Source organism: Macaca nemestrina, chromosome 5 (genome assembly GCF_043159975.1).
Source record: "Macaca nemestrina isolate mMacNem1 chromosome 5, mMacNem.hap1, whole genome shotgun sequence".
In the NCBI taxonomy this organism is placed as follows: domain Eukaryota; kingdom Metazoa; phylum Chordata; class Mammalia; order Primates; family Cercopithecidae; genus Macaca; species Macaca nemestrina.
In genome coordinates, this window is record NC_092129.1 from 61,605,112 (window position 1) to 61,621,797 (window position 16,686).

Genomic DNA, 16,686 nt, shown 5'->3' on the forward strand with positions numbered 1-16,686 from the left:
TGGTGAGAAAGGAAATATCCTCAGATGAAATCTGGAAAGAAGCTATCTGAGAAACTGCTTAGTGTTCTGTTAATTCATCTCACAGATTTACATCTGTATTTCATGGATCTCTTTGCTAGCCTTATTTCTGTGGAATCTGAGAACAGATATTTCGGAACCCTTTGAAGACTATAGGGTCAAAGGAAATATCCTCCGATAACAAAGAGAAAGAAGCTTTCTGAGAAACTTCTTTGTGTTCTGTGAAATCATCTCACAGAGTTACAGCTTTCCCCTTAAGAAGCCTTTCGCTAAGACAGTTCTTGTGGAATTGGCAAAGTGATACTTGGAAGCCCATAGAGGGCTATAGTGAGAAAGGAAATATCCTCAGATGAAATCTGGAAAGAAGCTTTCTGAGAAACTGCTTAGTGTTCTGTTAATTCGTCTCACAGAGTTACATCTGTATTTCGTGGATCTCTTTGCTAGCCTTATTTCTGTGGAATCTGAGAACAGATATTTCGGATCCCTTTGAAGACTATAGGGCCAAAGGAAATATCCTCCGATAACAAAGAGAAAGAAGCTTTCTGAGAAACTTCTTTGTGTTCTGTGAAATCATCTCACAGAGTTACAGCTTTCCCCTCAAGAAGTCTTTCGCTAAGACAGTTCTTGTGGAATTGGCAAAGTGATATTTGGAAGCCCATAGAGGGCTATGGTGAAAAAGGAAATATCCTCAGATGAAATCTGGAAAGAAGCTTTCTGAGAACCTGCTTAGTGTTTTGTTAATTCATCTCACAGAGTTACATCTGTATTTCGTGGATCTCTTTGCTAGCCTTATTTCTGTGGAATATGAGAACAGATATATCGGAACCTTTTGCAGACTATAGGGCCAAAGGAAATATCCTCCGATAACAAAGAGAAAGAAGCTTTCTGAGAAACTTCTTTGAGTTCTGTGAAATCATCTCACAGAGTTACAGCTTTCCCTTCAAGAAGCCTTTCGCTAAGAGAGTTCTTGTGGAATTGGCAAAGTGATATTTGGAAGCCCATAGAGGGCTATGGTGAAAAAGGAAATATCCTCAGACGAAATCTGGAAAGAAGTTTTCTGAGAAACTGCTTAGTGTTCTGTTAATTCATCTGACATAGTTACATCTGTATTTCTTGGATCTCTTTGCTAGCCTTATTTCTGTGGAATCTGAGAACAGATATTTCGGATCCCTTTGAAGACTATAGAGCCAAAGGAACTATTTTCCGAAACAAAGAGAAGGAAGCTTTCTGAGAAACTTCTTTGTGTTCTGTGAAATCATCTCACAGAGTTACAGCTTTCCCCTCAAGAAGCCTTTCGCTAAGACAGTTCTTGTGGAATTGGCAAAGTGATATTTGGAAACCCATAGAGGGCTATTTTGAATATGGAAATATCCTCAGATGAAATCTGGAAAGAAGCTTTCTGAGAAACTGCTCTGTGATGTGTGACTTCCACTCACAGAGTTATATCTGTTTTTCGTGGACCTCTTTGCTAGCCTTATGTCTGTGGAATCTGAGAACAGATATTTCGGATCCCTTTAAAGAATATAGGGCCAAAGGAAATATCCTCCGATAACAAAGAGAAAGAAGCCTTCTGAGAAACTTCTTTGTGTTCTGTGAAATCATCTCACAGAGTTAGAGCTTTCCCCTCAAGAAGCCTTTCGCTAAGACAGTTCTTGTGGAATTGGCAAAGTGATATTTGGAAGCCCATAGAGGGCTATTGTGAAAAAGGAAATATCCTCAGATGAAATCTGGAAAGAAGCTTTCTGAGAAACTGCTTAGTGTTCTGTTAATTCATCTGACATAGTTACATCTGTATTTCTTGGATCTCTTTGCTATCTTTATTTCTGTGGAATCTGAGAACAGATATTTCGGATCCCTTTGAAGACTATAGGGCCAAAGGAAATATCCTCCGATAACAAAGAGAAAGAAGCTTTCTGAGAAACTTCTTTGTGTTCTGTGAAATCATCTCACAGAGTTACAGCTTTCCCCTCAAGAAGCCTTTCGCTAAGACAGTTCTTGTGGAATTGGCAAAGTCATATTTGGAAACCCATAGAGGGCTATTTTGAAAAAGGAAATATCCTCAGATGAAATCTGGAAAGAATCTTTCTGAGAAACTGCTTAGTTTTCCGTTAATTCATCTCACAGAGTTACACCTGTATTTCGTGGATCTCTTTACTAGCGTTATTTCTGTGGAATCTGAGAACAGATATTTCGGATCCCTTTGAAGACTATAGGGCCAAAGGAAATATCCTCCGATAACAAAGAGAAAGAAGCTTTCTGAGAAACTTCTTTGTGTTCTGTGAAATCATCTCACAGAGTTACAGGTTTCCCCTCAAGAAGCCTTTCGCTAAGACAGTTCTTGTGGAATTGGAAAAGTGATATTTGGAAACCCATAGAGGTCTATTTTGAAAAAGGAAATATCCTCAGATGAAATCTGGAAAGAATCTTTCTGAGAAACTGCTTAGTTTTCCGTTAATTCATCTCACAGAGTTACACCTGTATTTCGTGGGTCTCTTTGCTAGCCTTATTTCTGTGGAATCTGAGAACAGATATATCGGATCCCTTTAAAGTCTATAGGGCCAAATGAAATATCCTCCGATAACGAAGAGAAAGAAGCTTTCTGAGAAACTTCTTTGTGTTCTGTGAAATCATCTCAGAGAGTTACAGCTTTCCCCTCAAGAAGCCGTTCGCTAAGACAGTTCTTGTGGAATTGGCAAAGTGATATTTGGAAGCCCATAGAGGGCTATGGTGAAAAAGGAAATATCCTCAGATGAAATCTGGAAAGAAGCTTTCTGAGAAACTGCTTAGTGTTCTGTTAATTCATCTCACAGAGTTACATCTGTATTTCGTGGATCTCTTTGCTAGCCTTATTTCTGTGGAATCTGAGAACAGATATTTCGGATCCCTTTAAAGTCTATAGGGCCAAATGAAATATCCTCCGATAACGAAGAGAAAGAAGCTTTCTGAGAAACTTCTTTGTGTTCTGTGAAATCATCTCAGAGAGTTACAGCTTTCCCCTCAAGAAGCCGTTCGCTAAGACAGTTCTTGTGGAATTGGCAAAGTGATATTTGGAAGCCCATAGAGGGCTATGGTGAGAAAGGAAATATCCTCAGATGAAATCTGGAAAGAAGCTTTCTGAGAAACTTCTTTGTGTTCTGTGAAATCATCTCACAGATTTACATCTTTCCCCTCAAGAAGCCTTTCGCTAAGACAGTTCTGGTGAAATTGGCAAAGTGATATTTGGAAGCCAATAGAGGGGTATGGTGAAAAAGGAAATATCCTCAGATGAAATCTGGAAAGAAGCTTTCTGAGAAACTGCTTAGTGTTTCGTTAATTCATCTCACAGAGTTACATCTGTATTTCGTGGATCTCTTTGCTAGCCTTATTTCTGTGGAGTCTGAGAACATATATTTCGGATCCCTTTGAAGACTATAGGGCCAAAGGAAATATCCTCCGATAACAAAGAGAAATAAGCTTTCTGAGAAACTTCTTTGTGTTCTGTGTAATCATCTCACAGAGTTACAGCTTTCCCCTCAAGAAACCTTTCGCTAAGACAGTTCTTGTGGAATTGGCAAAGTGATATTTGGAAGCCCATAGAGGGCTACGGTGAAAAAGGAAATATCCTCACATGAAATCTGGAAAGAAGCTTTCTGAGAAACTGCTTAGTGTTTCGTTAATTCATTTCAAAGATTTCCATTTGTATTTCGTGGATCTCTTTGCTACCCTTATTTCTGTGGAGTCTGAGAACAGATATTTCGGATCCCTTTGAAGACTATAGGGCCAAAGGAAATATCCTCCGAAAACAAAGAGAAAGAAGCTTTCTGAGAAACTTCTTTGTGTTCTGTGAAATCATCTCACAGAGTTACAGGTTTCCCCTCAAGAAGCCTTTCGCTAAGACAGTTCTGGTGGAATTGGCAAAGTGATATTTGGAAGCCCATAGAGGGCTAAGGTGAAAAAGGAAATATCCTCAGATGAAATCTGGAAAGAAGCTTTCTGAGAAACTGCTCTGTGATGTGTGACTTCCACTCACAGAGTTATATCTGTTTTTCGTGGATCTCTTTGCTAGCCTTATTTCTGTGGAATCTGAGAACAGATATTTCGGATCCCTTTAAAGAATATAGGGCCAAAGGAAATATCCTCCGATAACAAAGAGAAAGAAGCTTTCTGAGAAACTTCTTTGTGTTCTGTGAAATCATCTCACAGAGTTAGAGCTTTCCCCTCAAGAAGCCTTTCGCTAAGACAGTTCTTGTGGAATTGGCAAAGTGATATTTGGAAGCCCATAGAGGGCTATTGTGAAAAAGGAAATATCCTCAGATGAAATCTGGAAAGAAGCTTTCTGAGAAACTGCTTAGTGTTCTGTTAATTCATCTGACATAGTTACATCTGTATTTCTTGGATCTCTTTGCTATCTTTATTTCTGTGGAATCTGAGAACAGATATTTCGGATCCCTTTGAAGACTATAGGGCCAAAGGAAATATCCTCCGATAACAAAGAGAAAGAAGCTTTCTGAGAAACTTCTTTGTGTTCTGTGAAATCATCTCACAGAGTTACAGCTTTCCCCTCAAGAAGCCTTTCGCTAAGACAGTTCTTGTGGAATTGGCAAAATCATATTTGGAAACCCATAGAGGGCTATTTTGAAAAAGGAAATATCCTCAGATGAAATCTGGAAAGAATCTTTCTGAGAAACTGCTTAGTTTTCCGTTAATTCATCTCACAGAGTTACATCTGTATTTCGTGGATCTCTTTGCTAGCCTTATTTCTGTGGAATATGAGAACAGATATTTCGGAACCCTTTGAAGACTACAGGGCCAAAGGAAATATCCTCCGATAACAAAGAGAAAGAAGCTTTCTGAGAAACTTCTTTGTGTTCTGTGAAATCATCTCACAGAGTTACAGCTTTCCCCTCAAGAAGCCTTTCGCTAAGACAGTTCTTGTGGAATTGCAAAGTGATATTTGGAAGCCCATAGAGGGCTATTTTGAAAAAGTAAATATCCTCAGATGAAATCTGTAAAGAAGCTTTCTGAGAAACTGCTTAGTGTTCTGTTAAATCATCTCACAGAGTTACACCTGTATTTCGTGGATCTCATTGCTAGCCTTATTTCTGTGGAATCTGAGAACAGATATTTCGGATCCCTTTGAAGACTATAGGACCAAAGAAAATATCCTCCGATAACAAAGAGAAAGAAGCTTTCTGAGAAACTTCTTTGTGTTCTGTGAAATCATCTCACAGAGTTACAGCTTTCCCCTCAAGAAGCCTTTCGCTAAGACAGTTCTTGTGGAATTGGCAAAGTGATATTTGGAAGTCCATAGAGGGCTATGGTGAAAAAGGAAACATCCTCAGATGAAATCTGGAAAGAAGCTTTCTGAGAACCTGCTTAGTGTTTTGTTAATTCATCACAGAGTTACATCTGTATTTCGTGGATCTCTTTGCTAGCCTTATTTCTGTGGAATATGAGAACAGATATTTCGGAACCCTTTGAAGACTATAGGGTCAAAGGAAATATCCTCCGTTAACAAAGAGAAAGAAGCTTTCTGAGAAACTTCTTTGTGTTCTGTGAAATCATCTCACAGAGTTACAGCTTTCCCCTCAAGAAACCTTTCGCTAAGACAGTTCTTGTGGAATTGGCAAAGTGATATTTGGAAGCCCATAGAGGGCTATTTTGAAAAAGTAAATATCATCAGATGAAATCTGGAAAGAAGCTTTCTGAGAAACTGCTTAGTGTTCTGTTAATTCATCTCACAGAGTTACATCTGTATTTCGTGGATCTCTTTGTTAGCCTTATTTCTGTGGAATTTGAGAACAGATATTTCGGATCCCTTTGAAGACTATAGGGCCAAAGGAAATATCCTCCGATAACAAAGAGAAAGAAGCTTTCTGAGAAACTTCTTTGTGTTCTGTGAAATCATCTCACAGATTTACATCTTTCCCCTCAAGAAGCCTTTCGATAAGACAGTTTTGGTGAAATTGGCAAAGTGATATTTCGAAGCCAATAGAGGGGTATGGTGAAAAAGGAAATATCCTCACATGAAATCTGGAAAGAAGCTTTCTGAGAAACTGCTTAGTGTTCCGTTAATTCATCTCACAGCGTTACATCTGTATTCCGTGGATCTCTTTGCTACCCTTATTTCTGTGGAGTCTGAGAACAGATATTTCGGATCCCTTTGAAGACTATAGGGCCAAAGGAAATATCCTCCGATAACAAAGAAAAATAAGCTTTCTGAGAAACTTCTTTGTGTTCTGTGAAATCATCTCACAGAGTTACAGGTTTCCCCTCAAGAAGCCTTTCGCTAAGACAGTTCTTGTGGAATTGGCAAAGTGATATTTGGAAGCCCATAGAGGGCTAAGGTGAAAAAGGAAATATCCTCAGATCAAATCTGGAAAGAAGCTTTCTGAGAAACTGCTCTGTGATGTGTGATTTGCACTCACAGAGTTACATCTGTATTTCGTGGATCTCTTTGCTAGCCTTATTTCTGTGGAATATGAGAACAGATATTTCGGAAAGCTTTGAAGACTATAGGGCCAAAGGAAATATCCTCCGATAACAAAGAGAAAGAAGCTTTCTGAGAAACTTCTTTGTGTTCTGTGAAATCATCTCACAGAGTTACAGCTTTCCCCTCAAGAAACCTTTCGCTAAAACAGTTCTTGTGGAATTGGCAAAGTGATATTTGGAAGCCCATAGAGGGCTATTTTGAAAAAGTAATTATCATCAGATGAAATCTGGAAAGAAGCTTTCTGAGAAACTGCTTAGTGTTCTCTTAATTCATCTCACAGAGTTACACCTGTATTTCGTGCATCTCTTTGCTAGCCTTATTTCTGTGGAATCTGAGAACAGATATTTCGGATCCCTTTGAAGACTATAGGGCCAAAGGAAATATCCTCCGATAACAAAGAGAAAGAAGCTTTCTGAGAAACTTCTTTGTGTTCTGTGAAATCCTCTCACAGAGTTACAGCTTTCCCCTCAAGAAGCCTTTCGCTAAGACAGTTCTTGTGGAATTGGCAAAGTGAAATTTGGAAGCCTTTAGAGGGCTATGGTGAAAAAGGAAATATCCTCAGATGAAATCTGGAAAGAAGCTTTCTGAGAAACTGCTTAGTGTTCTGTTAATTCATCTCACAGAGTTACATCTGTATTTCATGGATCTCTTTGCTATCCTTATTTCTGTGGAATCTGAGAACAGATATTTCGGATCCCTTTGAAGACTATAGGGCCAAAGGAAATATCCTACGATAACAAAGAGAAAGAAGCGTTCTGAGAAACTTCTTGGTGTTCTGTGAAATCATCTCACAGAGTTACAGCTTTCCCCTCAAGAAGCCTTTCGCTAAGACATTTCTTTTGGAATTGGCAAAGTGATATTTGGAAGTCCTTAGAGGGCTATGGTGAAAAAGGAAATATCCTCAGATGAAATCTGGAAAGAAGCTTTCTGAGAAACTGCTTAGTGTTTTGTTAATTCATCACAGAGTTACATCTGTATTTCGTGGATCTCTTTGCTAGCCTTATTTCTGTGGAATATGAGAACAGATATTTCGGAACCCTTTGAAGACTATAGGGCCAAAGGAAATATCCTCCGATAACAAAGAGAAAGAAGCTTTCTGAGAAACTTCTTTGTGTTCTGTGAAATCATCTCACAGAGTTACAGCTTTCCCCTCAAGAAACCTTTCGCTAAGACAGTTCTTGTGGAATTGGCAAAGTGATATTTAGAAGCCCTTAGAGGGCCATTTTGAAAAAGTAAATATCATCAGATGAAATCTGGAAAGAAGCTTTCTGAGAAACTGCTTAGTGTTCTCTTAATTCATCTCACAGAGTTACAACTGTATTTCGTGGATCTCTTTGCTAGCCTTATTTCTGTGGAATCTGAGAACAGATATTTCGGATCCCTTTGAAGACTATAGGGCCAAAGGAAATATCCTCCGATAACAAAGAGAAAGAAGCTTTCTGAGAAACTTCTTTGTGTTCTGTGAAATCATCTCACAGATTTACATCTTTCCCCTCAAGAAGCCTTTCGCTAAGACAGTTCTGGTGAAATTGGCAAAGTGATATTTGGAAGCCAATAGAGGGGTATGGTGAAAAAGGAAATATCCTCAGATGAAATCTGGAAAGAAGCTTTCTGAGAAACTGCTTAGTGTTTCGTTAATTCATCTCACAGAGTTACATCTGTATTTCGTGGATCTCTTTGCTAGCCTTATTTCTGTGGAGTCTGAGAACATATATTTCGGATCCCTTTGAAGACTATAGGGCCAAAGGAAATATCCTCCGATAACAAAGAGAAATAAGCTTTCTGAGAAACTTCTTTGTGTTCTGTGTAATCATCTCACAGAGTTACAGCTTTCCCCTCAAGAAGCCTTTCCCTAAGACAGTTCTTGTGGAATTGGCAAAGTGATATTTGGAAGCCCATAGAGGGCTACGGTGAAAAAGGAAATATCCTCACATGAAATCTGGAAAGAAGCTTTCTGAGAAACTGCTTAGTGTTTCGTTAATTCATCTCACAGAGTTCCATCTGTATTTCGTGGATCACTTTGCTACCCTTATTTCTGTGGAGTCTGAGAACAGATATTTCGGATCCCTTTGAAGACTATAGGGCCAAAGGAAATATCCTCCGATAACAAAGAGAAATAAGCTTTCTGAGAAACTTCTTTGTGTTCTGTGAAATCATCTCACAGAGTTACAGCTTTCCCCTCAAGAAGCCTTTCGCTAAGACAGTTCTGCTGGAATTGGCAAAGTGATATTTGGAAGCCCATAGAGGGCTAAGGTGAAAAAGGAAATATCCTCAGATGAAATCTGGAAAGAAGCTTTCTGAGAAACTGCTCTGTGATGTGTGACTTCCACTCACAGAGTTATATCTGTTTTTCGTGGATCTCTTTGCTAGCCTTATTTCTGTGGAATCTGAGAACAGATATTTCGGATCCCTTTAAAGAATATAGGGCCAAAGGAAATATCCTCCGATAACAAAGAGAAAGAAGCTTTCTGAGAAACTTCTTGGTGTTCTGTGAAATCATCTCACAGAGTTAGAGCTTTCCCCTCAAGAAGCCTTTCGCTAAGACAGTTCTTGTGGAATTGGCAAAGTGATATTTGGAAGCCCATAGAGGGCTATTGTGAAAAAGGAAATATCCTCAGATGAAATCTGGAAAGAAGCTTTCTGAGAAACTGCTTAGTGTTCTGTTAATTCATCTGACATAGTTACATCTGTATTTCTTGGATCTCTTTGCTATCTTTATTTCTGTGGAATCTGAGAACAGATATTTCGGATCCCTTTGAAGACTATAGGGCCAAAGGAAATATCCTCCGATAACAAAGAGAAAGAAGCTTTCTGAGAAACTTCTTTGTGTTCTGTGAAATCATCTCACAGAGTTACAGGTTTCCCGTCAAGAAGCCTTTCGCTAAGACAGTTCTTGTGGAATTGGAAAAGTGATATTTGGAAACCCATAGAGGTCTATTTTGAAAAAGGAAATATCCTCAGATGAAATCTGGAAAGAATCTTTCTGAGAAACTGCTTAGTTTTCCGTTAATTCATCTCACAGAGTTACACCTGTATTTCGTGGGTCTCTTTGCTAGCCTTATTTCTGTGGAATCTGAGAACAGATATATCGGATCCCTTTAAAGTCTATAGGGCCAAATGAAATATCCTCCGATAACGAAGAGAAAGAAGCTTTCTGAGAAACTTCTTTGTGTTCTGTGAAATCATCTCAGAGAGTTACAGCTTTCCCCTCAAGAAGCCGTTCGCTAAGACAGTTCTTGTGGAATTGGCAAAGTGATATTTGGAAGCCCATAGAGGGCTATGGTGAAAAAGGAAATATACTCAGATGAAATCTGGAAAGAAGCTTTCTGAGAAACTGCTTAGTGTTCTGTTAATTCATCTCACAGAGTTACATCTGTATTTCGTGGATCTCTTTGCTAGCCTTATTTCTGTGGAATCTGAGAACAGATATTTCGGATCCCTTTAAAGTCTATAGGGCCAAATGAAATATCCTCCGATAACGAAGAGAAAGAAGCTTTCTGAGAAACTTCTTTGTGTTCTGTGAAATCATCTCAGAGAGTTACAGCTTTCCCCTCAAGAAGCCGTTCCCTAAGACAGTTCTTGTGGAATTGGCAAAGTGATATTTGGAAGCCCATAGAGGGCTTGGTGAGAAAGGAAATATCCTCAGATGAAATCTGGAAAGAAGCTTTCTGAGAAACTTCTTTGTGTTCTGTGAAATCATCTCACAGATTTACATCTTTCCCCTCAAGAAGCCTTTCGCTAAGACAGTTCTGGTGAAATTGGCAAAGTGATATTTGGAAGCCAATAGAGGGGTATGGTGAAAAAGGAAATATCCTCAGATGAAATCTGGAAAGAAGCTTTCTGAGAAACTGCTTAGTGTTTCGTTAATTCATCTCACAGAGTTACATCTGTATTTCGTGGATCTCTTTGCTAGCCTTATTTCTGTGGAGTCTGAGAACATATATTTCGGATCCCTTTGAAGACTATAGGGCCAAAGGAAATATCCTCCGATAACAAAGAGAAATAAGCTTTCTGAGAAACTTCTTTGTGTTCTGTGTAATCATCTCACAGAGTTACAGCTTTCCCCTCAAGAAACCTTTCGCTAAGACAGTTCTTGTGGAATTGGCAAAGTGATATTTGGAAGCCCATAGAGGGCTACGGTGAAAAAGGAAATATCCTCACATGAAATCTGGAAAGAAGCTTTCTGAGAAACTGCTTAGTGTTTCGTTAATTCATCTCAAAGATTTCCATTTGTATTTCGTGGATCTCTTTGCTACCCTTATTTCTGTGGAGTCTGAGAACAGATATTTCGGATCCCTTTAAAGAATATAGGGCCAAAGGAAATATCCTCCGATAACAAAGAGAAAGAAGCTTTCTGAGAAACTTCTTTGTGTTCTGTGAAATCATCTCACAGAGTTAGAGCTTTCCCCTCAAGAAGCCTTTCGCTAAGACAGTTCTTGTGGAATTGGCAAAGTGATATTTGGAAGCCCATAGAGGGCTATTGTGAAAAAGGAAATATCCTCAGATGAAATCTGGAAAGAAGCTTTCTGAGAAACTGCTTAGTGTTCTGTTAATTCATCTGACATAGTTACATCTGTATTTCTTGGATCTCTTTGCTATCTTTATTTCTGTGGAATCTGAGAACAGATATTTCGGATCCCTTTGAAGACTATAAGGCCAAAGGAAATATCCTCCGATAACAAAGAGAAAGAAGCTTTCTGAGAAACTTCTTTGTGTTCTGTGAAATCATCTCACAGAGTTACAGCTTTCCCCTCAAGAAGCCTTTCGCTAAGACAGTTCTTGTGGAATTGGCAAAGTCATATTTGGAAACCCATAGAGGGCTATTTTGAAAAAGGAAATATCCTCAGATGAAATCTGGAAAGAATCTTTCTGAGAAACTGCTTAGTTTTCCGTTAATTCATCTCACAGAGTTACATCTGTATTTCGTGGATCTCTTTGCTAGCCTTATTTCTGTGGAATCTGAGAACAGATATTTCGGATCCCTTTAAAGTCTATAGGGCCAAATGAAATATCCTCCGATAACGAAGAGAAAGAAGCTTTCTGAGACACTTCTTTGTGTTCTGTGAAATCATCTCAGAGAGTTACAGCTTTCCCCTCAAGAAGCCGTTCGCTAAGACAGTTCTTCTGGAATTGGCAAAGTGATATTTGGAAGCCCATAGAGGGCTATGGTGAGAAAGGAAATATCCTCAGATGAAATCTGGAAAGAAGCTTTCTGAGAAACTGCTCTGTGATGTGTGACTTCCACTCACAGAGTTATATCTGTTTTTCGTGGATCTCTTTGCTAGCCTTATTTCTGTGGAATCTGAGAACAGATATTTCGCATCCCTTTAAAGTCTATAGGGCCAAATGAAATATCCTCCGATAACGAAGAGAAAGAAGCTTTCTGAGAAACTTCTTTGTGTTCTGTGAAATCATCTCAGAGAGTTACAGCTTTCCCCTCAAGAAGCCGTTCGCTAAGACAGTTCTTGTGGAATTGGCAAAGTGATATTTGGAAGCCCATAGAGGGCTATGGTGAAAAAGGAAATATACTCAGATGAAATCTGGAAAGAAGCTTTCTGAGAAACTGCTTAGTGTTCTGTTAATTCATCTCACAGAGTTACATCTGTATTTCGTGGATCTCTTTGCTAGCCTTTTTTCTGTGGAATCTGAGAACAGATATTTCGGATCCCTTTAAAGTCTATAGGGCCAAATGAAATATCCTCCGATAACGAAGAGAAAGAAGCTTTCTGAAAAACTTCTTTGTGTTCTGTGAAATCATCTCAGAGAGTTACAGCTTTCCCCTCAAGAAGCCGTTCGCTAAGACAGTTCTTGTGGAATTGGCAAAGTGATATTTGGAAGCCCATAGAGGGCTATGGTGAGAAAGGAAATATCCTCAGATGAAATCTGTATAGAAGCTTTCTGAGAAACTGCTTAGTGTTCTCTTAATTCATCTCACAGAGTTACATCTGTATTTCGTGGATCTCTTTGCTAGCCTTATTTCTGTGGCATCTGAGAACAGATTTTTCGGATCCCATTAAAGTCTATAGGGCCAAAGGAAATATCCTCCGATAACAAAAAAAAAGAAACTTTCTGAGAAACTTCTTTGTGTTCTCTGAAATCATCTCAGAGAGTTACAGGTTTCCCTCAAGAAGCCTTTCGCTAAGACAGTTGTTGTGGATATGGCAAAGTGATATTTGGAAGCCAATAGAGGGCTATGGTGAAAAAGGAAATATACTCAGATGAAATCTGGAAAGAAGCTTTCTGAGAAACTGCTTAGTGTTCTGTTAATTCATCTCACCGAGTTACATCTTTATTTCGTGGATCTCTTTGCTAGCCTTATTTCCGTGGAATCTGAGAACAGATTTTTCGGATCCCTTTAAAGTCTATAGGGCCAAAGGAAATATCCTCCGATAACAAAGAGAAAGAAGCTTTCTCAGAAACATCTTTGTGTTCTGTGAAATCATCTCACAGAGTTACAGGTTTCCCCTCAAGAAGCCTTTCGCTAAGACAGTTCTTGTGGAATTGGCAAAGTGAAAATTGGAAGCCCTTAGAGGGTTAAGTTGAAAAAGGAAATATCCTCAGATGAAATCTGGAAAGAAGCTTTCTGAGAAACTGCTTAGTGTTCTGTTAATTCATCTCACAGAGTTACATCTGTATTTCGTGGATCTCTTTGCTAGCCTTATTTCTGTGGAATCTGAGAACAGATATTTCGGATCCATTTGAAGACTGTAGGGCCAAAGGAAATATCCTCCGATAACAAAGAGAAAGAAGCCTTCTGAGAAACTTCTTTGAGTTTTGTGAAATCATCTCACAGAGTTACAGCTTTCCCCTCAAGAAGCCTTTCGCTAAGACAGTTCTTGTGGAATTGGCAAAGTGATATTTGGAAGCCCATAGAGGGCTATGGTTAGAAAGGAAATATCCTCAAATGAAATCTGGAAAGAAGCTATCTGAGAAACTGCTTAGTGTTCTGTTAATTCATCTCACAGATTTACATCTGTATTTCGTGGATCTCTTTGCTAGCCTTATTTCTGTGGAATCTGAGAACAGATATTTCGGAACCCTTTGAAGACTATAGGGTCAAAGGAAATATCCTGCGATAACAAAGAGAAAGAAGCTCTCTGAGAAACTTCTTTGTGTTCTGTGAAATCATCTCACCGAGTTACAGCTTTCCCCTTAAGAAGCCTTTCGCTAAGACAGTTCTTGTGGAATTGGCAAAGTGATACTTGGAAGCCCATAGAGGGCTATGGTGAGAAAGGAAATATCCTCAGATGAAATCTGGAAAGAAGCTTTCTGAGAAACTGCTTAGTGTTCTGTTAATTCGTCTCACAGAGTTACATCTGTATTTCGTGGATCTCTTTGCTAGCCTTATTTCTGTGGAATCTGAGAACAGATATTTCGGATCCCTTTGAAGACTATAGGGCCAAAGGAAATATCCCCGATGACAAAGAGAAAGAAGCTTTCTGAGAAACTTCTTTGTGTTCTGTGAAAACATCTCACAGAGTTACAGCTTTCCCCTCAAGAAGTCTTTCGCTAAGACAGTTCTTGTGGAATAGGCAAAGTGATATTTGGAAGCCCATAGAGGGCTATGGTGAAAAAGGAAATATCCTCAGATGAAATCTGGAAAGAAACTTTCTGAGAAACTGCTCTGTGATGTGTGATTTGCACTCACAGAGTTACATCTTAATTTCGTGGATCTCTTTGCTAGCCTTATTTCTGTGGAATATGAGAACAGATATTTCGGAACCCTTTGAAGACTATAGGGCCAAAGGAAATATCCTCCGATAACAAAGAGAAAGAAGCTTTCTGAGAAACTTCTTTGTGTTCTGTGAAATCATCTCACAGAGTTACAGCTTTCCCCTCAAGAAACTTTTCGCTAAAACAGTTCTTGTGGAATTGGCAAAGTGATATTTGGAAGCCCATAGAGGGCTATTTTGAAAAAGTAAATATCATCAGATGAAATCTGGAAAGAAGCTTTCTGAGAAACTGCTTAGTGTTCTCTTAATTCATCTCACAGAGTTACACCTGTATTTCGTGGATCTCTTTGCTAGCCTTATTTCTGTGGAATCTGAGAACAGATATTTCGGATCCCTTTGAAGACTATAGGGCCAAAGGAAATATCCTCCGATAACAAAGAGAAAGAAGCTTTCTGAGAAACTTCTTTGTGTTCTGTGAAATCCTCTCACAGAGTTACAGCTTTCCCCTCAAGAAGCCTTTCGCTAAGACAGTTCTTGTGGAATTGGCAAAGTGATATTTGGAAGTCCATAGAGGGCTATGGTGAAAAAGGAAATATCCTCAGATGAAATCTGGAAAGAAGCTTTCTGAGAAACTGCTTAGTGTTTCGTTAATTCATCTCACAGAGTTACATCTGTATTTCGTGGATCTCTTTGCTAGCCTTATTTCTGTGGAATATGAGAACAGATATTTCGGAACCCTTTGAAGACTATAGGGCCAAAGGAAATATCCTCCGATAACAAAGAGAAAGAAGCTTTCTGAGAAACTTCTTTGTGTTCTGTGAAATCATCTCACAGAGATACAGCTTTCCCCTCAAGAAACCTTTCGCTAAGACAGTTCTTGTGGAACTGGCAAAGTGATATTTGGAAGCCCATTGAGGGCTATTTAGAAAAAGTAAATATCATCAGATGAAATTTGGAAAGAAGCTTTCTGAGAAACTGCTTAGTGTTCTCTTAATTCATCTCACAGAGTTACAACTATATTTCGGGGATCTCTTTGCTAGCCTTATTTCTGTGGAATCTGAGAACAGATATTTCGGATCCCTTTGAAGATTATAGGGCCAAAGGAAATATCCTCCGATAACAAAGACAAAGAAGCTTTCTGAGAAACTTCTTTGTGTTCTGTGAAATCATCTCACAGAGTTACAGCTTTCCCCTCAAGGAGCCTTTCGCTAAGACAGTTCTTGTGGAATTGGCAAAGTGAAATTTGGAAGCCCATAGAGGGCTATGGTGAAAAAGGAAATATCCTCAGATGAAATCTGGAAAGAAGCTTTCTGAGAAACTGCTTAGTGTTCTGTTAATTCATCTCACAGAGTTACATCTGTATTTCGTGGATCTCTTTGCTAGCCTTATTTCTGTGGAATCTGAGAACAGATATTTCGGATCCCTTTGAAGACTATAGGGCCAAAGGAAATATCCTCCGATAACAAAGAGAAAGAAGCTTTCTGAGAAACTTCTTTGTGTTCTGTGAAATCATCTCACAGATTTACATCTTTCCCCTCAAGAAGGCTTTCGCTAAGACAGTTCTCGTGAAATTGGCAAAGTGATATTTGGAAGCCAATAGAGGGCTATGGTGAGAAGTGAAATATCCTCAGATGAAATCTGAAAGAAGCTTTCTGAGAAACTGCTTAGTGTTTCGTTAATTCATCTCACAGATTTACATCTGTAATTCGTGGATCTCTTTGCTAGCGTTATTTCTGTGGAATCTGAGAACAGATATTTCGGATCCCTTTGAAGACTATAGGGCCAAAGGAAATATCCTCCGATAACAATGAGAAAGAAGCTTTCTGAGAAACTTCTTTGTGTTCTGTGAAATCATCTCACAGAGTTACAGCTTTCCCCTCAAGAAGCCTTTGGCTAAGACAGTTCTTGTGGAATTGGCAAAGTGATATATGGAAACCCATTGAGGGCTATTTTGAAAAAGGAAATATCCTCAGATGAAATCTGGAAAGAATCTTTCTGAGAAACTGCTTAGTTTTCCGTTAATTCATCTCACAGAGTTACACCTGTATTTCGTGGATCTCTTTGCTAGCGTTATTTCTGTGGAATCTGAGAACAGATATTTCGGATCCCTTTGAAGACTATAGGGCCAAAGGAAATATCCTCCGATAACAAAGAGAAAGAAGCTTTCTGAGAAACTTCTTTGTGTTCTGTGAAATCATCTCACAGAGTTACAGCTTTCCCCTCAAGAAGCCTTTCGCTAAGACAGTTCTTGAGGAATTGGCAAAGTGATATTTGGAAACCCAAAGAGGTCTATTTTGAAAAAGGAAATATCCTCAGATGAAATCTGGAAAGAATCTTTCTGAGAAACTGCTTAGTTTTCCATTAATTCATCTCACAGAGTTACACCTGTATTTCGTGGATCTCTTTGCTAGCCTTATTTCTGTGGAATCTGAGAACAGATATTTCGCATCCCTTTAAAGTCTATAGGGCCAAATGAAATATCCTCCGATAACGAAGAGAAAGAAGCTTTCTGAGAAACTTCTT